This window comes from Lineus longissimus, chromosome 3 (genome assembly GCF_910592395.1).
Source record: "Lineus longissimus chromosome 3, tnLinLong1.2, whole genome shotgun sequence".
Lineage (NCBI taxonomy): Eukaryota > Metazoa > Nemertea > Pilidiophora > Heteronemertea > Lineidae > Lineus > Lineus longissimus.
The window spans coordinates 19,914,066-19,939,966 of record NC_088310.1 but is presented as its reverse complement, the minus strand read 5'-3'; the positions used below and the strand labels follow the sequence as shown (position 1 = coordinate 19,939,966).

The following is a 25,901-nucleotide window of genomic DNA, read 5'->3' as shown; positions in this document are numbered from 1 at the left end:
GCTTGTTAAATAGCATGGATTCACCAAGTATGATTGTGTGAAGATATCACTCAGTAAATACAGTCGCGTTACTCAGGGAAGTGAAGCCCGTGCTGATTTATATAGACCTGTGCGTATACAAGATATTGCATAGGCCTTTAGACACACCATATCCGCCTTTAATCATGTTTTTATAGGTCACTATTGTTCATGATAAACACGTCGGGCCAATAATTGATAAAACTTGGTAAACATTTCACTGACTGATAACATTGGGGGCCTTATTTATTTTCCGCGAAAAAAGTCGGGAGCTTTTATAGATTAGTGGAGTGACGCAAGTTGTGAGTCCAGTTTTCGAAGATTGTGTACCTGTTTCTGTTTAATAATGAAATTACAAACATCTAGGCTACGTTTATGTAATATTTGTGCGTTTGACGTAGGCCTGACGCTAGCTGTATAACACTAGGTAGGTTTCGCCGAACGACGAAGTAGAGGAACTCGGACATTGCATTTCCTTTTCTTTTTTATTTACGACAACGCGCATCGGAAAGATGTTGACTAAAAACCACTGCCCCGGGAGGGTAGCTTGCCCCCAGGCGCGGCATGCTTCCTGGAAGCTAATGACGTCACGTAGTTCCTAGCAATCCGACGCAGCAGACCAGGCCACCACGTGGTTTTTGGTTGCCGTGCGGCACGAGTGGCATTCCTGGAGTTGGGGGCCAAGCAAAATAATGTTTTACCTGGGTTCCATCTGTCAGGTGTGGATAACTTTGGCACGCTTTAACATTGCGTTGCCGGCGTATAAACAGCATAAACGCCATACCGTCATTTGTTGCTGGGACATAAGAGACAATGGGCCTCCATAATAAAACAAAAACGCGTCATCCAAATGTTAGCATCAATAAGTCATGTTGTGATGATCATTCACCTATATACTGTTGCCCGTTTAGTTGACAACCTTCAAACTTCCTAATTAAACGCGCAGTGTCACCTAATGACTTCCTCAGAATGGATGAGGCGACAACAAATGAACTATGACACTGTTATATTGGATATTAAATATTTATTCATAATAGGCCTAAGTACATAACGAGAGATAAACAGACCACCCGCAGTATTCATAACACTGAGGCAGGACCCTTGGATGCCATCTCCTAATCGCGTGTACTTTCATCTGCTCAGCAGTGGCCCTGCCAGAGGACTCCGGGCGTAGGGACAGCGATCCGTTTCCACCCAGAACTGTTCAACGGTCTTAGCAGTTACTATCCGTTCCAGCTACATGTCAACTCCGTTTTCAGCTAAGAAGGAAATGGATAGGCTTACTAGGATGTAGGACCCCACCCTAAAAGGCCACTTGAAGGGCCTAACTGTACTGTAACCATGTCTTAAGTTTTAAGACTGACTATCCAGTAACTCTGGTAACCCCTGGCTGGTGAAACCTGTCCAAAGTGGGGATAAGGGACACAGGAGTTGTGGTTTGTGTCTTCAGGGCACAGTTCAGGGATTGTGGTTGTGCTGTATTGGCTAGCAGATGAGACATGTTGTAGAGACACTGATGTTGTGACTTTGTCTCTTGATTATTTGTTTTGGGTTTCTACCCGGTCTTAAACGAGGACTTCGTTGCTGTAAGATGTGACAATGGGACGCTTCACCCTGCAGGGCCATATATGTCCTTCTGATGACTGTCAGAAAATCAGGACATCCTTTCAACTGTCTTCTCACCTTCTCCCATCTTCACCGTACAGTTTTTTAAGCCATGAAGGGCAAACTATGCAAATGAATGTTTCCATTTTCATTTCCTAAGCAACAAGCTAATGCTTAACTTTCATCTTTCTAAAGACGGTACACTTGCAGATCCCCTCCCCACAACTTTGATGTTGGTGCACGTGCAAGGCGTGGGTGGAATCCAATCAGACATCCAGTTCTCTCCTCTAACTACCACTTCCTCTTGTGGTACATCAGATAAGAAAACCCTCGCCAATTTCACCAAGCATAAATATTTTCTTCCCCTTTTCGGTATCACAGGGTGCACGTGGCACTACATGAATTACATTTATTATCTTTATTCATTTGATATTGGTGTAGGTGCCACCAGACTCGGAAACACTCCTTTTCGCGGTGTTATTTCTTGTGCTGGCACTTCAAATCTCAGGAGCGCCCTAAGTATGAATCGAGCAAGGACATTTAATCATACTTCCGTGTTTTCGATCGAACTGGGGGTTATTTCCTCAAGGTCTGTATGCACAGAGCATATATGCGTGAAGTTTGTCCACCAGTATAGCCAAACAGTGTAGAAAGTAATGTCCAGACTGGGCAAACAGAGACCTGGGAAAGGCTTTTCAAACACCTATAGGACTAGACTGCACGAAAGCAATATTTGTGTGTAGGAATGTCAATGTTTTGACATCATACAATTTCTTGCATTAAGGCAGGTGTTGAAAACGAGCTTAGGTGTCCAGGTAAAGATGGACATAGTGGACAACTGCCAAAGCCTCTTCTGCCTAGTAAGTGTAGGTGATGAGGAATGTTCAGACACGAGCTGCTAATTCACCAGATCTTGAAGTTTTATCAGACTCTCCGTTTGTTTGGGAGGGGGGAGGGGGGGGGGCACAATCTACAGGCCTGTTTCAAAATAAAAAGTATGTCTTCTTATAAGTTCATTATGAGAGGGGTCAACTTGATTTTTATAGGAAATACTGTACGAAGTGAAGGGTTAAAGTTCCATGTTGTGACACTATAAAGGAAACAGAGAACCTGGTACATGTACACAACGTTGTGTTTATGATCTGTACACATCCCCTGGGCACTCAAACTATCAAATAGAGTTGACATAGTTTAATGCTTCGCTCTCAAAGTTTTCAATTTGTATGTCGGACCATTTTGAAGATGCGATACAAATCTGAAATGCTTCATTGATTTTTTTCAAAGGTTGCATTTTTGTCACCTGCAACAAAATATGGTTGACTGTGACCTAACCAAGCCGTGGCCGGATTGTCATGGCTCAATCGCAGAGACAAAAATTGCTTGTTTGCAGAAGGCTAAAAATCAAACACACTGCATAACAACCCGCCAACTAATAATCTTGATAAAAAAAGAGGGGTCCCATTCCTCAGTAACTGGTTCATATTCATTTAATAATGCCAGAACTATGCATAATTAATGATGGTTTTTCTTTCAAAGGTTGAACACACCCCCTGATGCTCCAATCTGTTTTCATAATAAATGACTGAATAGTCTCCAATGTCATGGAATCTGCAAACAATATCCTGACTTAAATCAATAGGCTCTAACTCCTCCCCCATGACAAAAGAGACCAGGCTGCTCCCCCAGAAGATAAGTATTTTCCCTATTGTGTTGCGAGTTGTCATCATTAGCATGTGGAGCTATGTAACCATTGCGTTGACAATGCGAAATCCAATGCATCTAAGAGGTACAGGTGGCCGGGCATTGCAGCATCAGCAGCCAGAGGCTCCAAATACCATCATCCTGCGCAGGAATGGCCCTGCATGGGAAAACCAAAATCTATTGAAAACGTGGCTATTTATTCTGAGCATAATGCCCAAATAAATGGGGAGTATTCATCAGTGAGCCTGGAGTTGGACAATGCTCCCTTTGGTACCCATTGTACAGTTTTAATCACCGGCTCCTTTTGTCATACAGCTACCTTGATGATTTCATGGGCCAGGGAGCCATTGTGGCATCAAAATACCACAGGAGATATTTTTGAATTGATATTTCTCGAAAGATTGGTCGCATACCCCTTTGGATGGCAGCAGTGATGCAAACAGTCTAAACAATGCACTGGATGGACCATATCAGATTTTATGACAAGTCCACATTTAGAACATCAGATTTGAATACGCCTTTTCGCAATTAATTAAGAGGAATTGTTCCTTTTTTCATTAAGTCTGTATCGCCTTAGCCGTCCACACCCATGTGTTTTGCCTAGTGATGCTGGGTGAATCAAATCAGGTCTTATAGATTTCTTGCCGAGTTTATCCAAAATTGCAACGTTGAGCAACCACTCCTCAAATCAAGTAGGCATCCAACTCAAACAGCCTCATCATGGGAATAAGTCGATTTATAATTCCAATAAACTTCGAATGGTTATCATATGATAGCTTCCTGGCAACATTACATGTACAGAAGGTACTCCGAAACAGGTCAAATATTTCAGAGGGCCGCAAACAAAATGTTCTTGACTAACCTCCAGGAGCCCTATCCACCAACACAACGGGGCAGAAGTGGGAAGAACTCGAATAGAGGGTACAGCGAGGGTACTCTACCCAACGAATTGCACCAGAATTCCACTCCAGACTACTTGAACCAACTGAGTAAACATGAAATATCTGCGAAGTACAGGACTTGGCTACTTCTGAAATGGTTGCGTTATGCAGTTTAGATCTGAATTGGTAAATACTTCAAATTGAATACCCACAGTACCGAAGCACTAAGTGTACTGATTTGTATGCAGACAAACAAACCATAGCGTTCCCCCATACATAAATCATCGGCAAAATTGGTATGTTGATGCAATTTTTAATCAACAAAATGTAAATTTTATATTGAGGCACAACAAGTGGGAGGGAAAAATCACCACAGTCATTTCCCAGATCATGTTTTGGTTGTCCTTTGTGTATAAAGTAATGAATACAATTTTTTGCATTTTAAAATTAAAAACCTTCCATGAACTGAATATCAGTTTTGGAATCGTAACACAAGGTCTGGTGGCAAAGGTGGAATAGGATCAATAAGCTTTTGCATTTGGAGGGCGAGTTGTCAGTGTAGTCCCTTCAAGAGACTTCTTAAGATGGTGCATCTCTTTTATAGGGGGACAATAGGAAGGTGCTAGGTGGTCCAGTTGATGGTCTTCCGATGACCAACATGCACGGTTAAGGGACTGGATCATGAATCAGTGATAAATAAATTCCTTGAACAAGCGTGAACAGCTTTGATGTGCTTGGGATGGAGAGTCGGTCGTCACCCTTTAAGAGGTTGAACTTGTCTGATAGCAGTGAAGCCCCTTTAAGATGTTGTCTCCCAAGGCACTGCTGTGCAAGTGAAAAGGAAGGGCAATAACAAGTGGTTCTCAAACAAAATTTAATTTTCAACAAAATATAAAGCGGTACAGATAACTGAAAATGGTGATGTCAGTTCTTCATGCTGTAAGATGTGATTGCGTGATGGGGACTGCCATGCCATTCTTGCCAGAAATACGTTACTCTAATCCTTGGAGTTTGACGCTGCCCGAGTTCGACCGGATCAAGCATCACAAGCAAAGGAAGATAGACGGCAATGGAGACTTCCTAACTTGGTTGACGACTACCCAATTTCCCTGAAACGATAAAATAAAGAACATTCCGTAAATCATCAAATAAAATCAGAAATATCAGGGGAGAACTTGGCTATACTTGGAGTCAACCTCCTCTGAAGACGATGGGATCGATATACATGTGTACCATTATTTGAAGCCATTTCCCTGAAATATGAAATTCTTTATTCAGAGCCAAACTTGGCATTGAAAAGAGTACTTTGAGTTGTTATTTTTGGGAAGGGGTATCCATGGAGAAGTAGGGCATCCACAACAATTCCTTCGATACTTGGAGAGGGCTGTTTGGACCCTGAAAAGTGTAGAGTATTATTGTTTAGACTTAGCACCAGAAGCCCTAAGCGGGAGTGTATATGGCCCCCTGACCTGTAACAGGAAATGCAAGGTTGAGCCTTTCAGGAATGAGATGGTTGAATGATGACGTAGCCTAGAGCAACAGCTATTGTCTCCAGAATGTTGTGCAGTTCGGGTCATCCAATGTTGACCCTTTCATTCAGTAGTGCAGCCAGAGCCAAGATAAGCCGACATTAGCCTCAGAATTTATTCAGCACTGAATTACAAAAGGAATAATGCATCAATTTCTGTGAAATTCTATGGGTTTCTGCATCAAATCTGTGTATCATCATGAATGGAACTGTAATGGTTTAATCTGCATGCATAAAGTGCTTGGAATAGTCAAGGGGCGGTCCTTTTTGATAATCTATATTAACCGTTACTGAAATTGTGATCAAGACCCAGACGATGATATGCCAAGACTCAACCCATCTTACATGTACTATCATAAACTTAAAGGCAGAGTACAACCATATCTTCAATGTTCATAATGACCTTGCAGCAATTAAATGAAAACTTCACATGCCCACTGTGCAGAAATGATATCAATGAAATTTTGCTATCACAGGTTGTAGGAGCCTTTTTGACATTTTTACAACTTATATAGTGACAACTGTAAGAATATTTTCTTGTGGTTGATACATCTCACTTTCAAGGGTGCACTTTTAACCAATGACATCCAAATCACCATGCCAATAGCCAAGGGTAACTGATATCCAACAAGCAATTAAGCCACCGTTAATTACATGGCAACTCAAGAGAACTGCTAGCGTTACCCAGAAAGGTTCAAATCTTCTTTTTTCTGTCAAACATTGTGGAAAGTTGCCTGTGGAGCAGGAAAAAAGCCCGCAAACACTCCCTTACAGAAGATGCAATTTATATAAGTTTCAATTGAAATTAGTTTACCTTTCAACTATTCCTACAACAACACCAATTTGATTTGTAACAATAAGCTTATAATATGTTCTCCTTAAACCTTAAATGGGACTGGGATAATTTTTGTGTGACAAATCTTAACACCAAAGGGGGTGAATGAGAGGTAGAGGGACATGAAAAGGGTCAACCCCTCCATGCATTTAAGGATTAGGATAATACAGGGATATGTAAGATTAACTGAAAGAATACATTCATTTGTAAAGAACACAGAAATTTGAGTCATAGTAATCGTTCAGGTCTCAATTGTATTAAAAACCCTTCCAACAATAATGGAAAGGGACCTTCCCAGGGGGTACTTAACCATTTGACTCATAAATAAATGCTCACAAGTATTATTCATCATGAGTGATGTCATTTTGGAATAATAACAGTGAAAGTTTTTGTCACAATTTGGCACAATCCTGGGTGAAAAATGCCAGGTTTGAAATCAAGGATTCAGAGAATCTAGCTCTTTCATTTTTATGTGTGTTTTGAGACAAAAAGTGTGAGCAGTATGTCACAACTTTCTTAGAATTCCCTGATATCAGTGCCCCCCCTCCAATTTTTTCTTTTTCAAGCAATGCACAACACGTCTATTCAACCTAAACGGATCCCATTGTTTCTAAACTGAGACTGATATTGGAATGAATACTTATCAACTATTAAGTCAACTCGGTTATAAATGGACTTTATATCATTGTTATATGCAACAGGCAAATGCACCACCAATTACCTTTCTACATACAAGCATAGCCAGTCAAACATCACTGTTGTCTTAGCCGTCTTGTGTTGTTTAAATCACAATTGGTACTTAATTTAAGTGAACATGGGAAATGTAACTGGTATCTAAACACAGGAAAGGCCTGATTGGGTGGCAGGTTGAGACAGTGATCACTATCACTATGTTAAAGGGGGTGTTATGAACACATACGAAAGTAGAAACACCCTGGCGGAAATGCTGAAAAAACATCCTCTCCTAGGTGACAACTTGGCTGATGTTTTTTATACCTGGTTGACTGGTCCAAGGAAAATATCTTAATTGATGTTTTCAAAGTGATTAATTAACTGACAAACTTGTCCAAAACAGTCTGGTGCAAGACCTCGTGGTGTAAGTTTGTCAAAGGATTTGCAAGATTCGCTGTCTATAGGCTTTATTAATCAAACTGATAGATTAATTCAATTATATACACTGAAGAAGTAGACAGAAAGATGAAACAGTCTACCACAGGGAAACAGATAAAGCGTTATATTGTCAAAACCTCCACACAGTTCTGCTATTTCCAGACTGAAATCTCAAGTCTTTATCTATAGTCTTCTTCACAAGTTCATGATTGTCTTGACCACTGTTTTTCATTTGATCAGTTATGACCTCCCAACAGATTGTTTTCATGGGATTTCATCTGATTGCTCAACTGTACAAGAAGGGAAACCAAATAAACCCAAACTTTATGACCTTTCTCTCTCATCATTTCCATCACCTATGAAAACACAACAAAAAAACATCATTTAATATTCATTAATGTCTTTATAACCAAACTGGCATACTCAACAAATTCAACAAGGGATTTCGTTAATGCCCAGATACCAAATACGGAAATCATCAAACAAACCATTGGAAATTGCATCGGTATTCAACACAATTCAATTCAATCGCCATTATAAATACTCATACATAATTAATGTGAGAACCCCACCTAGACTGGTAACTGGGTTGTGAGGAGGGTATTTGTGAGGAGGGAACTTTGCCAGAGAAGTCCATGAATGAGACGACCAAGTGCTAAACAATGTCAGGAAGAGGTGGACAAATAAAATGAACGGAAATGTCAATGATTGTTGACTTGATTTAGTTATGTATCCACAGATAGGTATGTCCATTGGTAGCAACAAGTTTGGAGTCCAAAACAAATTGAAAATGTTAGATCCGTCAATAGATTTTAGATAACACTTTACCTATTCATATTTTATGACAGAAGTGATAAGGACATAAACTTAAGGCAGGCCTCTCTGTACTCACAACAACCTCTGCTCTAATTGTGATAAGAAGGTGTATTATGTCAAACTGAACTCATGAATGACGTTGGCTGGCAAGTTTTTAAGAATTTCCCATCACTGCAACTGCTGGATGCTACAAATGATAGATACAAAATTAGAAAGACATGGGACAACCAACGACAGAACAACTGTGCCACACCCACCTTTCAACCATGGTAGAAGAAGGAAAAGAAGGGAGGTACTTGATTTAACCAAATATGGACTCATCAACAACAACAGTACCGAGAATCTTGGCCGTGTGGAAGAGAGCCGCAGACACATCTCATTATTTCGCATTGAACAGATCTTCGATCACATGACTTTTATAAATTGCAAATTGAAATTACAAAAAATTCATAAGTGTTTATGACAAACTTAGTGGAAATGTTTAACTCGGGCACCGGCCCTTGAGAAAAGGAAGAGTACATTTATGACCAAGTTCATGGAGACTTCACCATACTCAGGTCTCATGGTACGAATAGGCCATCAAAATCGCTCTCAACAGCATAATTAAACTGAAAATGTATGTAACAATAACAACTGAATGGGATAATTATAACCATTATGTGGTTAGAGCAATATATTACTCACTCTTCAGAGAAAAAAGTTGGGCGTTTTGATTCAGTGTAGAGTGAGGAGATCCAGTGTTGTATACTTCATACATGTATCATGAGAGGGGAGGCGTGTTTTATTTGTTTTTATGTGATGTATGGGGGCATCTAAGCTCCTCTGCTATGGCCCAGCCCATTGTAATATAATTTTCATTTCAGAATTTTCCAATGACATCACCAGGTCTCCATCTAAATATAGACATACACTCCGTAGAATAAAATGAGATCGAATACTAAGATCCCGGAAACGATGGACACATTTACCGCCAATTTCGACCAAACTGTGAAAAACATTTTATACCCTCAACAACATTATGAAAACAACAATATTTTGGCGGTAAAGCCGCATTGTGATGAAAACAAATGAGTAGACAAATTGACGATAACAAGTTCACACATTCATAACACTTGATCATTTCTTGCATATTTCACAGGCGTGGGTGGGAACAAATAGTATACTGTAAACCTGTTATTTTGTTGCCTTATTTTTTCCGCGAGAAGGTCATCTACTATTGAACGACCTGACTGGAATAACAGAGTTTACAATTGAGAAGGAACCTAACTACTCCTTATAGGTGTTTCGTGACAGATTTCCTTTAACGTCCACCATCAACAAGTTGATGCTACAGAAAAGTAAATAAATGATAGCTTTTGGCCCCTGAAAAGGCATTGTCAAAAGAAGTACCGAAGTCAGTGAGCTATGACAAGAAAACCATTAGAATTCTTTGACAGATTACAGCACTGTCATGCACCCATTGTTAAATTCAGGTCCTCCACTCCCAGTCATCCCAGATCTGAAACAGAAACTTGGCCACTGTCCAAATTCTCGATGGATTTAGGACATCTACGACCATTTATAATGTGATTCAGAGGTGGACAAATACAACATCATTCAATCCCCAGGACAGCCCATAAACTTTTTATAAGTTTCCAAACCTCTTTTATCCACTGATGTAAAGGCATCTCAGCGCTAATCACTGCATCAAGTAGCCTGAAATGCTCCACTGCTATTCTCAACCAGCAGAGCATCAATAGCTCAGCCTAAAACCGGATACCAGGACAATAGGGCCAGCGGATGAAAAGACCCAGAGAAGAATGGCGAGATTTAAGAGGGTTATCAATTGGAAGGTGCCCCTGTTCAGCGATGTGCAGCAGCTTAACTTCCTGTACAGAGTTAGCTATTCAGCAGGACACCCCTGCAGTCACCTTACAGATCTCATTAAAACATTGAAGACATCATGCAAACTATTATTTTTCTGGGAGAGCGCATTTGGATAATGTAGGTGGGATAATTGTTTTTGGTAAATCAATGCAACATTGCAGCACAAACTACTTTACTGCTTAGTATATAACTTAAATAGAGACCAGTCTGAAAGGGGTTACAGCATAGACCATACGAAATACTAATGTAAACCCACTGTAATGCATCTTGACATACAAGGCTTGAAGAATGTAATGTCCTCCAAGGGACAGCTTGAATTGTGATCAAGGTGGGGATAGGACTTATTGGCAAATACTCTACTGCAACACCACCAAATTCTAATGTAACACCACTGACCTCAAATAACTGTTATAGAAAAAATATGTGCCAGCTCCTGTGCACATAATTCTGAAACCTGAATCACAACACATGACAAGACCAACCCTTCATTTTCTCAGGAAATGACATAACCTATCAACAAGAAATGTCACAAAGCACATACACAAAGTGCATGTACCAATTAAGTGATGAGAGCATGTTACAAAAATATACGCAATCAGAAAGAGAGTTATGTTCTAATTCCTATGATGCCATCCCAGATGAACTGGTTTGAAAATCGTGGGGGTACCTCCGTCACCTTTTGAGGACAAGAATAGAACCTATTGCTCTTTCCATTAATATACGCAGGAGGCGGTAATTGCTAATTTGACTTTCAAGTTGCAAGGTGACACCAGAGAAGCCTTGAAGGAAGAGTCACGTAAACACGTCATCAATGTGTTCAAAACAGGAGTGGAGAGTGGAGCACACAGTACATGTTATCATCAACACTGTTTGCCCGATCGTATAAAATGGGTGTGCTCCTGCTATTTCACAATCTCCTCAAATGACGTCATTTCATCACACGACTCCGCATCTCCCCAGCATCAATAGTCAGGGGGCATGTATTGTTTTTTAGGTCACCACCCGATGAATGAATGTTTGACGTTAGTACTCCTCAGGTCAGAAGCTATCATTTACGTTAGTTCTCCTCCCACCTATCACCAAGGGTGCCACGATGTCCCAATGCTGTATTATCTCGTCGAAATCACCATATTTTGGTCTTTATAGGATACGTCACAAAGTGATGCCAATGGGTTTGAAAGCCTGGTGTGAGGGCATCGCCTGAAGCAGTGACGAGAACTTGGAGGAGGAATGGGGAAATGGTAACACTAGAAGAAGGGTTGTCAAGGACAGAATCAGTCTTAACTTCCTTATAACGTAAAGTGAATATTGAAGTCAAAGATGGGCAAGGATTTTGAAAGAAGTTTTTTTAAGTTCTTGGGGCTGTGAGTGCCAGTACAGAAATGTGAAAGAGTCAGTGTGAAGTAGCTGAGGTGGGGTCGACTTGAATGACTTGATAAACCTTATACGTACTCCAGTGGAAGATGTAATCACTTGACCAGTATTGGAGACAACTACAAACTACAGTGGTATGCCCCATGCACGAGCATGCAATGCATACATAAGAAAACAAAAGCTGTTTAAAGCCGAGGTGCACCCAGGCCCCGTTAAACTGAAAGGATTTATGATTAGATGGAAAGGTCCTTGATTGGGGCTGAAAGTGCTGAAGCGCCCACCCAGCCTGGGTGTGTGATGAGCCCTAATGATGCTTGCAAGACGTGCCCTGATTACGGATTCATTCTTTCAATTTCGCTTCCAGTCAGGAAATGACAACCAGGCGCCATTTAAATGGTCACGAAATCTTCCCATCAAAGCTCTATTTTTTCCTTCAAACAATATTCCGGGTGAATGCTTCATCCACTTAAAACCAAGTCTAAAGACAATTATATTACCCCTGAATCTCTCACACTCCAAAGGGGTCCATGTTGATGGTCCAAGTTGCGTCATACTCCACCAAAGTTACATAATCCTGGCTAATGTACCATGCTAGATCAGGTGATACCCTAAAGCGTTCTATTGTCATAGCGGCTATTTTTGCAAGATGTTTTGGTCGGCAAAGTTTTATATTACCTGCCAAAATCAAATTGCTTTTGGGTGAAACCCAGAAATGACAGTAATTGTCACAAAAATTGCCCGACTCAGGATGCATTTGGAGATGCTATTTTCGAAAGTGTTATTTTTCAAAACTTGTTTTCAGAGAAAGACCAGCCACAAGGAAACTCCTGACGTCAGCAGAAGAAAGGCTTGGAATAGGCACATGGAAGTTTGCCCAAACAAAGAAGTGTTTTCACTTTTTTTGGTTTTCTAGGACTTTGTCAAATATAGCCATTGAACCAGAATGCCAGATAAGATAAGATTTATAAGTTGTGTTGAAATATTCAATTCCAATGTATTCAATCAATATGTTTTCAAAATCAGACCTGAAATTCAATAATTCTACCCAGCATATGTGATGAAATTTCAACATTCACTTGATATAATTAATCAGCAGATAACAAAACAAGGATACTAGAATCACATACAGATATTGAATGATATTTTAACCAGTGTTGTCTGCCACAATCGAGAGACTTCCTGTCTGTAAAGATTTATAGCCATTTACAGATAATGAATATAAATATCTATCAAGATAATAACTCGGCAAATAAAAGTACAGAATCATTACAATAAGGTTCACATATTGAATAATTGACTGTACACAAAGAACGGATCACATCAGTCGTTACAAGGATATATCCTATCGGCCATCTAGTCATTGGATGTAACTATCATACTTGATTGGCAGCGATTCCTAGTATCACATTTATGATATTTTGAAATCATACCACATTGCTTGTTCATTGATTATCGGAGAGCAACAAGTGTGATGTGAAATTGATGAATAAACAGAAAGTGACACAACATGCATATATGACATTGTGACAAATGTCATTTGTGACACTGTCTTGTCCTGGGCAGTGTGACTAAAATGGGTCAAAGATAGGAGAATAACTGAATGTGATACTACAGCTATGACAGGACATGGCGTTTAATGATTTTCTGAGAGCACCTAACGTGAAATGAATTGATTAAAATGGGGAAATTGGCATTATGAGAGTTGAGACATATAGGTTGGATGTGACACTGTCTTGTTATTGCCAGTATTTATATACCATACAGATCAAAGATTGCAGAATAACTTAATTGTTCCAATAATTCAGAATATGAGAGATAAACCGATCAGTATTTGAGGCATCAAATAGGATATTGGACTCAGATGTGAAAGTCTTAGAGGAAAATAGAAGACTGGGCGGGGGTGTCTCTTGCTGGCTGAATGGAGCAAGGTGTTCTTAAAAATGGCCCTCAAAACGTTGAGTACAAATGTCCACACAGTGTGGGGAAAGCGGCTAAGTCTATGATACTAACTTTTAGACTTCTATTTCTATCCAACATTCAAGCATATAGCAGATTGATAAGGAACTGTGCTTCAACAAACAGGGCTATTCACCAACGACATAAATACCATAATAATAACCGCAAGAGAAAAAAACCCTGCTCTATAAGTTTTGAAATTATGATTATGATTGCGATGTCAAGCAGAGAGCATTGAAATTTCAAAGGGAGAAAAAATGTATGGCGCTTTTCATGGTGTTTTTAGATCTTTCCCGGTGAGACTAAGTTTAACTTTGTCATGATAATTGATGTATATTTACAGTGGGACATGAACTTAAAGTGGACAATAGCGATATCATGATATTTTGCACTTCCGATACACAATTGAGGCAACTAACCCTGTAGGAATTTGATTATTTGGTGTAGATATCACTAAAACCAGCAAGGAGGCAAGTTTTTTATTCAACTCATTGAATGATAAAAGGCATCAGAAATTTAACCAATCGAGTTTCACTGAGGCTTCATATTGGTTGGCGCATAGTTGGTGTCAACAAGAAAACTTAGTGATATGCACACGCAAACTTAGACCTCAACCACCACCACTCTACAGTGAAGTTACGGAAAACACCCTGAGGCAAATTAGATCTTTAAGAGTAAGAATTAAACAAACCCCTTCAATCAAAATGCACTTGCAAAATAATAATTATCGCACAACACATGTTAGATTGTCCCATCACACCTCCACTAAAACTGTCCACCTACAATATTTCCTGAAAATTGCAGAGTTCAACAACGCACCTGGTCATTCCAGTATAATTATGCAAATCACACATATTCCCAATTGTTCTCATTTTGCACCTTTCATTTTTTAAACACATTAGTCATTGAGATTATCATCGTAACTGCTAATGTTACTTTCATAATATGAGCAACTCTGCCTCCTCCACAATTGTATGTGTTCCCCGAAAAGCCAAAAGGATGTGTCAGAAACCAGACTACAAATCTATCCCTCTCACACCCGAGGTGAAAAAATCACCCGCCCTTACAAAGACATTTACATCTGCTTTCTTCCAGGCGACAGAACCAAACACAGATTGTCACAATCTGTCCTCAGGACAAAGTTTCAAGACATTCGTTTATACTGGCACTTTTGTTTAGGACTTATCCAGGGTGCTTGATATGTCCTCAGGAACTATTCCAGTCAACTCAAATAAATTCATGGATAAGGACTGCAATCTGAACAGAGCTTTGGGGACTAGGACAAGTCATATCCATCTGCATGGACTTCAGAAACCAAAATCAGTCCACAAGTTACATCTTTTTTGTATGAAGTTGTCTACTCCGTCATTCATCATGTTGACGCGAGGATGTGAAACATTCAAGATGCACATCTCAGTCTGATAGGAACTGCATGTTGCCAGAGACAGAGGCATCCAAACTCAAGGCACACATCTTGTTTTAGTTGCTTCAATTTTGACATGCTCCATTATTTTTACAAACCAAGTAAAAAAGACGAAGGGTAATTGCATATCACATTATTTTTTGCAATTTTGTAAAAAAACCTTGGGGTGACAAAATTTATAATTGCGTGACAGAAAATAATGTAAGGTATCGTTTTTTATCTATACTTTGCACCAAAAACGAAAACAAGAGCGAACTTGATTTTGATCTTGGACAACAATCCTTGGAGCAATCTTTTTTCGACACCGCTGTGTCGAGGCCACAAAACAAACACAAAAACGTATACTCTTCAAGACACACAACACTTTACAAACCAATTTGAGACTCGGAGCCTTGAGCTACAACTAGTGTTGATTACTTTGGCCAAGAGGTTCATGTTTGAGAAATTAAGTCGTTTGACTTTCAAAACATGAACACGTTCACCTTGATGTTATGTTGCCCACTGCTTGAAGGGTAATGAACTGACCCAGTTCTTTTATGCTAGGAAGGACTTGATGCAATGAGATGCTTTTTTCCTTCAGATGAATTTGTTATGTCCCCAAATACAGAAACTTGATACTCAGTGAACTTCGTAGTGGTCAAGTCCATTCCAGAATTTCTTTCCACCACGACCCGATGGAAAGGAAGTGTACAAATCTCTACAATAGCTGGCGCCAGTGGTGAATTCATGCATCATGCTTTACACGTTGTGTGAAACTACAACTAGTGCCACCTGTTGGCAAAGCCATACACCAGCATTTCAATTGTGCCACTCTGTAAACAATTTGACCAACAGGTCCGGCCTTTAATGATATCAAGCTCAAATGAAACCCCAGATACTTTCTACATGACTGTTGAGACATCTATCAAAGCGGGGGTCCTGATTACAATACACTGGTCATCAATACATATTTATAAGCAATCTAATAAACCAATGAACTATTGTAAATGTTCCAGGCAATAGAAACCAGAGTGCCCAATAAACGGAACGTATTATCAGACCTGTGATATGTGACGATGTTTATGACCGCCTGATAGTTGAAAACCCACTCACACATGACAATCCCGGCACAACAATACCTTAATATACCAAAGATTTCCCCTGATATCAATTTACCCAAGTATAGATTGTAGGGCAAATGTCTTCTATATTGTAATATCGTGATATATTACTTCCAGTAAGATACATATCTGCCTTTTCCAACGTCATCACTTCAAACACCATAAAACACTGAAACCGTCAAAAAATTATCATGATGCAAATCAACCCCAATTAAGAAAATTAATTAATCACTATTTGATATTTAAACCATATCAAGGGAGAACTGACCTTTTCGTTCTGCCTTTCCTGCGTGCGTCATTCTGATCTGTAGTGTCACTTCATGATTAAGAGGTTCAAGGGTGTGATCACAGTCACATCATCAGGATACTGGAGAAACAACAATAATTTCCTTGACGAGGCATGTCAATTTCAAATTTCGTGGTTTTGATTTAAAACAGTGCTATATACATTTCACCTGAATATATCAGTTATCTACCAATTTTTAAAACTCAGCTTTCATGTTGGCCTCCTTCCGAATATAAGTTTATGAAATTCAATTAAGCTATTTCTATGTTTCTATGTAGATCAATATAATTCCATCAGACCCCCATGGCCTATACCGCAAAACAGATTGATATCAACAGGCAGACAAATTCAAATGAAGTTTTGAATTTTGAATATGTTGTATGTACAATTAAGTTTCAAAATGAACAGATGCTCAAATAATAATCGATATGTAGAGTATGACAAAACATACATGATATGATTGATAGTCCGATTCAAGCAAACATCATTTTCTGCTCTGTTGACCTGGGCTAGACTATCCATCTTGTCATCTAGGGGTGTCAGGTTGTGGACACCTCCATCTACCCCATCTAGACACCCATGTGCTGGGTTAGGTATGGACTAACTTTTGGACACTTCCATCTGCATCTTCCCCTTCACGTCACCTGGGGAGGGGGGGGGGGGGTGGGGGTGTTAGGTCGAACATACTTTCAGATACCTCCATCTGCATTCAACCCCAAAAAGACTTTTAAAGAAGTTATGACCCTAACACAGCATTGTATTGTGACTTTCCGATTTTTGCAATGGGTTAATTCTGAAGAAAATCTATTGGATGTGCATTATCATTTGACATTTACTATCAGATCAGACTGAACTAAATGTCAACACAACAAAGCCTATGACTGTGAAGGTCAGACATATATTATGACCCAGATCCGGGCTGCGGGAATTCCCAATATGAATTTCTATGCAATTTATAGACAGAATAAAGGTTACAGACACCGTTGAAATGTCAAGAGTATTCTTAAAATATTAATTTGGGATTTCCCTTTCATCTGGTTTTGCCATCGGAACTCATGACAATTTCTCGGCCTTTGGCCTTTGGGCTCAGTGCCATGTCCATTCTCATTTTCAGCAAGGTGAACAAATCCATAATTTACTACAAATTCACGTTTGTTGATGAATATTTGGTAATCACTAGACACACCTACGAATTACAATAATGTGTCATCCATGACTCTTGCAAAACAATAGGATTCAGGATTGGAGAATCTTGCGACACCTCCCAAATGACTCAATCCCAGATCAGAGAGAATCCAGCATTACTATATGACACACCCTGTATTGACGCAATCACAATTAATAGGTGTGTCGCAATCCCGATGATATCGCTTTTGTGCTACCCTAAATCCCATCCCAATTCAGTCCAACTGTACAATCTTGTGCAGTTCCCTTTTCTAATGCACAGGTGCTTCAGACAAGTTTATCTGAAATGGATCGGAACCACACTGGCTTTGACTCATCGGACCGATGCACACAAGTGAGGTAAACATCGGCTGCCGCAGGATTCAAGATGGGCCGGGCTTCAGATTGAGCAAGCTGGAGTCCCTGGATCTCAATTAGCCCCATGCAAGAAACCATAATGATGTTCTTTAACCCCAACATCAGACACATCAATTTTATTTTCAAAACAATGTACATGTATATCATTTCTCTCCAAATTTCCCCCTTGATTTCAAGAGGATAAGCAAGGTCCAAAAGGGCGTTGACATTTCAAAGAAGAGGTCACAAGAATGTCATCAGCAATGTCAACATTGGGTGTAACCATTGCACCTGAGCGTCAGTTTCAGATCCCAAAGAAAGACTGCCAAAACGACAAATAACTTCACTAATCCATGCGATATTGATCTACCCTCGCCCAGACAAAACATGATCAATACAACTCAATCATCTTCATTCTATTCTAATATAATTCTAATGAAATTTACTTGCATGTCCAGGTTCGGTTCTGCCTGAGTTACCCTTTGCATAACAAGGGCAGAGCACATTTTTGTGGTCGGTAAAGGCCCTTTCAACTAGACTTTGCATGAGGGGTCACAATTGAGTGAGTCCTGCAACTTTGAAAGGATGGCTTCAATGATATGGGACTATTGTCTCTGCTATAATAGGGGGTTAGAAACCATGCAAAGGCCAGGAGGTATCAGGGAGGTTTGACAAAGTACAAAGCCACCCTGGAGGAATGCAGCGTTACCATGCTGTATCAAAACTGAAAATTACAATCATTGAATTGTGATGCCTTATTAATATTCTAAATAGAAAGGGCTTTGATAAATTGTCACCAAGAAATTTATGTATGAAAGGGGCCAAGTTGTTATCAACACTATCATTGTTGAATTTGATCACATATTGATCACTGCAGAATTCAAGCCCAAACTTGCAGTGGGAAGGTGGGAAATTATTGTACAAATTCAGAAATGGTGTACAAAGAAATTATATAGACACAAAATCACTGAATTGAGCAAATTTGTGGAAGTCAAAATGCTGATGTCGTCCCCTTGAATAAAATTTCACAGAGGACCTAATTTAGAAACTGGCTTGTGAACTTATAATGATGCCAAATAAGGTGAAAAGCCATTCTGGGCGATGGAGAACTCCAAAAGATCTCCTTGCACTTCAAAGGCACTTTTGTCGACCAAAAGAACAGAATTTGACAGTATGTGACAGCAATGCTTTCAAAGAGCCAACTCTTGTCTCAAAGTTACATTGTTGTAATACATGTCTTTCAACTTCATGCAATTCATCCTCGGAGAGTTTCCGCATCACCCATGACGCCATTCGCCTCTTAGGCAGTAACTTTCCCCGAAACAAGATTAACATCAAATACCATACGTACTTTAAAGCCACCAAAACAAACGACAAAGTTACGCCAGCTGAATCAACCAGAAAAGAAAGACTCCAGAACATTCCGTTTGGATAAGATTTCTCATCAAAAACAAACTGCCATCCTTGCCACGCATTAAAAAGTGATAAAAACAACGCTAGGAAAAAAAACTGGTGACATGAGCGCTTCACCACAGTAATTATGGAGAACTATAGCTGCAGCTCTTGTTATGATCTAAAAATAGCCCAGTGACTCATAATTCCTGGAATACGATGTAAACATGACCCAGATTCCCTTCCTGGAAAATCACCGGATTTTCCTAGGATCTCAAGTCATGGGATTCAGAGATCTTTGACAGGTCGTTTTACAAGCATTGTTCAGAATCCATCACCAGCTGCAGGGGGACTACTCATATGCAGATGGCCATATTAAGATTCTGAGAATCTCACTGAATCATGATGACGTATTGGCTTTTGCTAATGAATACTTCCCTAGCCCAGGATTCAGGATTTTATATCGAATTTGTAATTCTTAGAAAGTTGTTACCTTCTGGCTTCGATGTTTTCATTTTTTAGGATTTACTCTTCATCCTGAATCACTCAAGCAAGATCTAATAAAATTCTGGGAATGTCATCACCATCTGCGTCCAGGGCTATTTTTCTCCTTAAACAGGATTCTCAATGATTCTCATTAGCTCAAATCATGATATATTAGCCTTTAACCGTGTGAATAATTAGCAGCACTAGCTGTAATTCGTGGGTTACAAACATACAATGATGTGCATTTGTCCAGTACAAAACGAGGGATCGGTTAGCCCTCACGAACAGAGCATCAGATACTTATAAAGAGTATGTATGAGAGCAAAGGCACTCATCTTCAAAGATGTACCGTAGCTATTTCTATGAATAGAGGACCCCCACACCGGACACTGGAATGTGACTAATCTGACACATACATGTATATCTCCACTTGACTGGACCAGGCACCCAATGCCTACTCCCGGGGACACATCTTCAAAACGGACATGACCGGGCCCACATTTTGTCTCAGTAGCATCCAACAATATAGAACTTGACTTCAACCTCGAGGAACATTCAGCACCACATTTTGCGAATGTAGTCTCTATTTCGAGGTAGGATTTCCAAGAATGTCATTCCTCCCCCTTCCCTTGACTTCGGGGAAAGAGATGACATTTCTGGGAAATCCTACCTCGAAATAGGGACTACACTCGCAAAATGTGGTGCTGATTGTTTCTCGAGGGTGAACTTCATCGCTTGTGTGCTACATGTATGTACTTTAAAACTGACATTAAAGGATTAAATGAAAACACAGTTTCTTTTCTGTGAAATTCCACTTGAAACAGCATGTGTAAGAGATACAGGGAAAAGCTTGTTTTGTGGTTGCAGACATAAGAGGGGCTGCTGAGTGTAAAACAATCACATACTGACATAACCAATTGTCTCTATTTTCATTTTCACATTCTCCCATACAAGGCATTTGGAAAGTCTCTGAAATAGGAATGATACAAAGGCCTGGCTGGCTGCTACGGAAGGATACATTTTTAAGGATCAGCATCCGACAACATTGGATTGCAATCTTCACCCAGATGATTGGGAACTGAACCGTGGACCACCACACAGTGGAATACAGACTACACTGGAACCTCCCTTAGCGGACACCTCTCTATTAAGGACAGCACTGGTCAGTCCCTAATAGAGAGGTTCTACTGTATATCACCACTGCTCCACACCCATTATGCAAGATGAACAGATTTTTAATGCAGCAAAATGATTACGCCTACAGAATGTGCAGAGATCTTAGACAGACACTTCACTGGCCTAACTCACAATCACTATACTACCCACGCATTGAAATTCTTTTCTCTTTTTGTATAAGATAATCACAAACCATCAAATCATATTTAAAACAGACTTTATTGAGAGGCAACCCCTGCTTCAAATAAAGATGAGGTTTTCAGAAATTTGATTCGCGATATCTACAAGTTGCTGTGAAAAAGTCAGTCAAATTATCACACATTTCACAGTTGTGAAGCAAGCAGCATTTGAACAACACACACCAAGCGACCCGAAATCACACCGCACTGAAATGCACATAAAGGGTTAAAAGTAATTTCGATGCAATGTACAAGGTAGTACATTTAATCATTTATAATTGCACCGGCATCTAAGTGAACAATACCTTGCGCTGTAATCACCATCCTAATTGGTACGACAAAGAAAAATCATGAGAACAACCCTCATGCAATAAATTATCCCAATTAAAATCAAGTGATTTAATTGAGTAATAATGAGCGAACTTATAGCGGTCATTGGTTCTTTTTACTGCAATCTGGTAGACCAGCATGCTGCAGCGGGTTACTGGTGGTGCCAGCATCCTCAGCATCTTCTTAACGAGTCAAAAATGATGAAACAAATACTGGTCCAGGGCCGAAGTTCAGATAGACAGCATCCAATGATGAAATTAGAACTTATGATCAGCCGCTGAATAAAATTACTGATTAAAAGTGGCCAAGGAATATGATAACCCTGATCATCAATTCATCTTAAGAGATGACCCCTACCCTGGATGCAGACACAATCACACCAATTCACTTACAAGCCCTCATTACCCAAACCCTTGTCAAAAACTTTCAAATCGACTTGGGCAGACACAACAAAAAGTGATTAGTAAGGCGTCGCTTGGAGTTATTGTCATCTGGTACACCTGAAACCTCAATTTGATAATAAGTTGCAGGTATGGTTCCAAAATATCCCCATCCCTTTGTTACAAACTTCGAAAAATCTTCCAGGCAGGGAAAAGTTATTAGCCTAACTTCCAGGTTTTGCTATGCACCAGTGGTTATCTTTGTCGGGATTCGAGAATTTGATGCCCAAGAGGTACGGCAGACATTGATAAGTGATCAGCAAAATCCAGGGTCGTTCTGTACCCAGAAATGACAAGATCGTTTTGGAGTCTCGATTCCTGACAAAAGCACGAACGGCAAATATCCAAGAAACACCGCAATTCACAACGGGACATTGAGATTTATGCGTCGGACTATAGCGGCATAATAACAGGTTTCAGAATGACGGAATATTTTTAGATGATGCTGGTGCCGAAATGGCGAGTTTTTCAGCGCATTGCTTACCCAGCGTTGGTCGCTTTTATTAGTTCCTGGTTTGTGGGACGGTATTATTCGGCGAATAATGGCCAAGATGAATGTTTGACAAGGCATTGAAATTCAGCCAACAAGGGCAGCTTCACGTGAAAGAATTCGGAAAAAATTTATGTCGGGCAACGTGGGCCGACTGCATAACGTCACATCAAAAGATCGGTGTATTGATTGAGAAGGTAGATAATAAACACGCTATTCAATCGAGGGACAATTGGGAGACAAAAGCCAACGTTGGTCTGACAAGGAAGAGTAGAGGGGCCAGCCTCCACGGTGATGTATGAACGTTCCTACAGTCAACAGGTGATGCAAGAAGCAGGTCCAGTTCCATGTCAACATAGCTTGGTAAAACCTACCAGTACGTAGCCATACAGTTTGTCTCTCAAATGTACAGAATATTTCATCAAGCTCCTACAAGATCAAACTGATCCACCGCAAAGGTAAGGTGGATGAAGGAATGCAGGTGCTCCTGAGGGATGCAAAATGGCTGCTGGGGAAAACATGCGGTTTGATTCTTATTGTCCAACATCTTTTTGTTGCTTTGATTCTGTGGTGAGGGGTAGGACCCAACCGGGGTATTCCTAGACTGACCTAGTTAGAAGTAACTGTCCAGTTCAGGTGGGGGATGCAAGGGCTTTTCCAGAACTGGTTCATTTCTATTGTTCAACATCTTCCGTTAGCTTTTTGCAGAGGTGCAGGACTTGATGTTCCTGAAAGGGCTGGGTTGAGGTTACTGTCCACTTCAGATGTTCGAGCGAGGGATGCTATCTGACTCTTGGGCCAACTTTTACATTTTATACAATTTTCTGCATCTTTGTGTTGTGTTTGATTCTCTTCAGAGAACACAACCTTACAAGGCCGTCTTTTCCTCAAGTGACTCAGTCCTCATCTCTGTTTGGAATTTTTTGTATCCAGGCTAGACAGCCAGTCAGATTTTGGTAAGTCAGCTGTCCTGGAGAGGTCTGCCACAGGGCCCCAGAGTTTCATGGTCAGGATGGTGTCCTTTGGGCAGTCTTCCTCTCAATATTTCTTTAGGGAGCAGGTCTGAAGTACGTGAGCTTGAGTCTGGTCTCCAGCTCCATATTCACATTGAGGAGTTCCTTCTAAAGTGATGCTCCCCTGAATAGGCTGCTTGGGGAAACCTGTGGTTTAGTTCTGATTGTCAAAATCTTTTTATTGCTTCATACATATTTCGAAGCATGTCAAACAGAGACCCACAGGTCTATCCATCATTCAACAAGACCGCACGGCCACATTTCCCACACCTTCCTAAGAGATGACACAAACTGGAGAAAAAAGTTTTGATTTATATACAATGCTTAACAAAAATATGACCACTGACAATAAAGAAATCAATGGACTGTTCAGTCAAAAGCATTAATACTTCCAATATGGGACAGCAGACAACTTCATCTCTGTCCACCCACTCATCAGGATATAGTTTGCAAAGGTGAAACAACATTTCTCCTGGAGAAAATTTCAATGAATTCCTAGTGTCATCGCAAAGAAATGTGTTACTGAGGAAGCATCAAGGAGCTGCATAAAAGATGTTGAAAATTTTTACCACCAATCAAAAATTGTGTGTAGCTGAATAAAATAATTTAAAGGCTATTCAAGGTGAGCATGAAGGGCCTACAATCTAATCTGAATCGAAGCCTGTTTGAATTTCAAGTTACAGAACAAACAGAGTTGCATATTGGCAAACACTTCGATGTCAAGTTGGCCCGCTTTCACGCAAGAATGCAACGCGCTGATAAGAGAATATGAATAACATGACCAACAAAATAAGCGGGGATGATTGTCAAGCGATGTGCAAACAGTAAGAACCGGAAGAGCCTCTTGAATGAACTTAACACTTTTCCAACCGATCATTCCATGAAAGTATATTTGTCCACCATTCAGTTACAGGACACCACGCACAATTCAGGGTCTTGGAAAGATCCCTTCTTGCACCTGCCACCTCTCAAGGTCGCTCTTGGCAGGAATTGGAGAGGATTGCCAAAGACAGAAGACAGTGGAGGAAAGTTGTTGGCGGCCTATGCTCTCTGAGGAGCGGAGGGCTTGACTTTTGTAAGTAAGCGTACATTTGCAGGAGAGGAGGAAAAGTACTTTCACTTGACTCTGTTCCTAAACTTTCGACCCCTTCACCAGATTCTCTATGCGGCAATCATCCACATGCTACAGGTGGAAATCGAGTGCCTGCTTGAGGGGGACACTTTGCTCAACACAATGCACTCGTTCATCATTGTCAACCTTCAGTCAGGTTTGAGAGGTCCTTCACGCTGACATCTTGGAAGTAACGATCAAACATCCCAGCCACACAGAAACGTCCCCACTCTGAATGGCAGGAAAAGAAATCTTTTTTTGACACACCATGTAGAGCAGCCACATGAAAGAGTTGCGACAATCAAATATTTGAAGCTCTAAATTTCAAGCAGAAAGTAGTTTCGGGTTTCAATAGTCTGAGATTGTAGACAATGGGCCTTCGGGGTGCTTTTTATGGAAGTGACAATACTTTTATATTCAACACCCGAAACCTGTGCTTGGCATAAGAAACAGGGGACACAACACTGGACTGAGTTTTACCACTAAAGATGCAGAGACCAACCCTGGTGGCAAAACCTAGGAGACAGACCTAACTGCATACTCAATGATACGCTTCAATAAGATTTGTCACATGATTTGGTCTCCTCGACAAGAAGTCAGACATGGGATTGCAAGGGAATCTGTTTTCATTACTCAAGCTCTGTCTCCTACTTTGCCACCTGTAGATCGACAGATTTGCAAAACATTGAAAAGAAGGGTGCAATCTGCTCATCATCAAGTATCCAAGACTCATTCAAAGCGAATGCGGATATTTCGGGAGTTTCTCGAGTACTCTTGAGGTATGGTACTTGCTGCGTACAGATGGAGTAAATATGCCCAGATCTCCTCACTGGTTTGGGCTTCCTTTGTTGAAGAATTTCGAGAGGGCTACCAGAGAGGCACGGGTCATTGTTGTCGCACAGGGGGAATCGTGTCAAGAGATCGAGTGACTTGCGGAGGTTCTGAAGTCTTGTGGAGGAATGAAACACAAGTATGGACTGATTGCCAAACATGACGTCAGTCTTGCCGAATCGGCTCCTGCATCCAGGCTTGTTAAAAGGCCAAATTTGGATCTGGAGCCGAGCAGCAACTTTTGTATGAAACTTGAAGTCGCCTATGTCTGCTTTCACATCAGGTATGCAAACAAAGCTGAAGGAGCATTCCATTCTGGTCTCGATCCAAGACATTCAGACTCGATTACGTCAAGTAATGTCAACTTTTTAACTTGTCTTGCGGAGGATGGTGATGTTGTTATATATGACAGTGTCAAGCTGCAGAGGAATTT

The 25,901-nt window shown here is 40.4% G+C and overlaps 1 protein-coding gene across 6 annotated transcripts in view; it reads right to left on the bottom strand.

Annotated features, from left to right (window-relative positions):
- Nucleotides 1-5,065: 5,065 nt before the first annotated feature.
- Nucleotides 5,066-25,901, bottom strand: part of LOC135484146 (DNA repair protein RAD51 homolog 2-like) — an 85,949-nt gene continuing 65,113 nt past the window's right edge. For 5 of the 6 annotated variants that reach the window (XM_064765308.1, XM_064765313.1, XM_064765311.1 and 2 more), the window contains one exon: nt 5,066-5,314. The gene's annotated coding sequence lies outside the window, so the exon portion shown is untranslated. Of the gene's footprint in view, nt 5,315-16,481; nt 16,581-25,901 lie in introns of all 6 variants that reach the window. The other variant, XM_064765312.1, reaches the window with a different exon arrangement.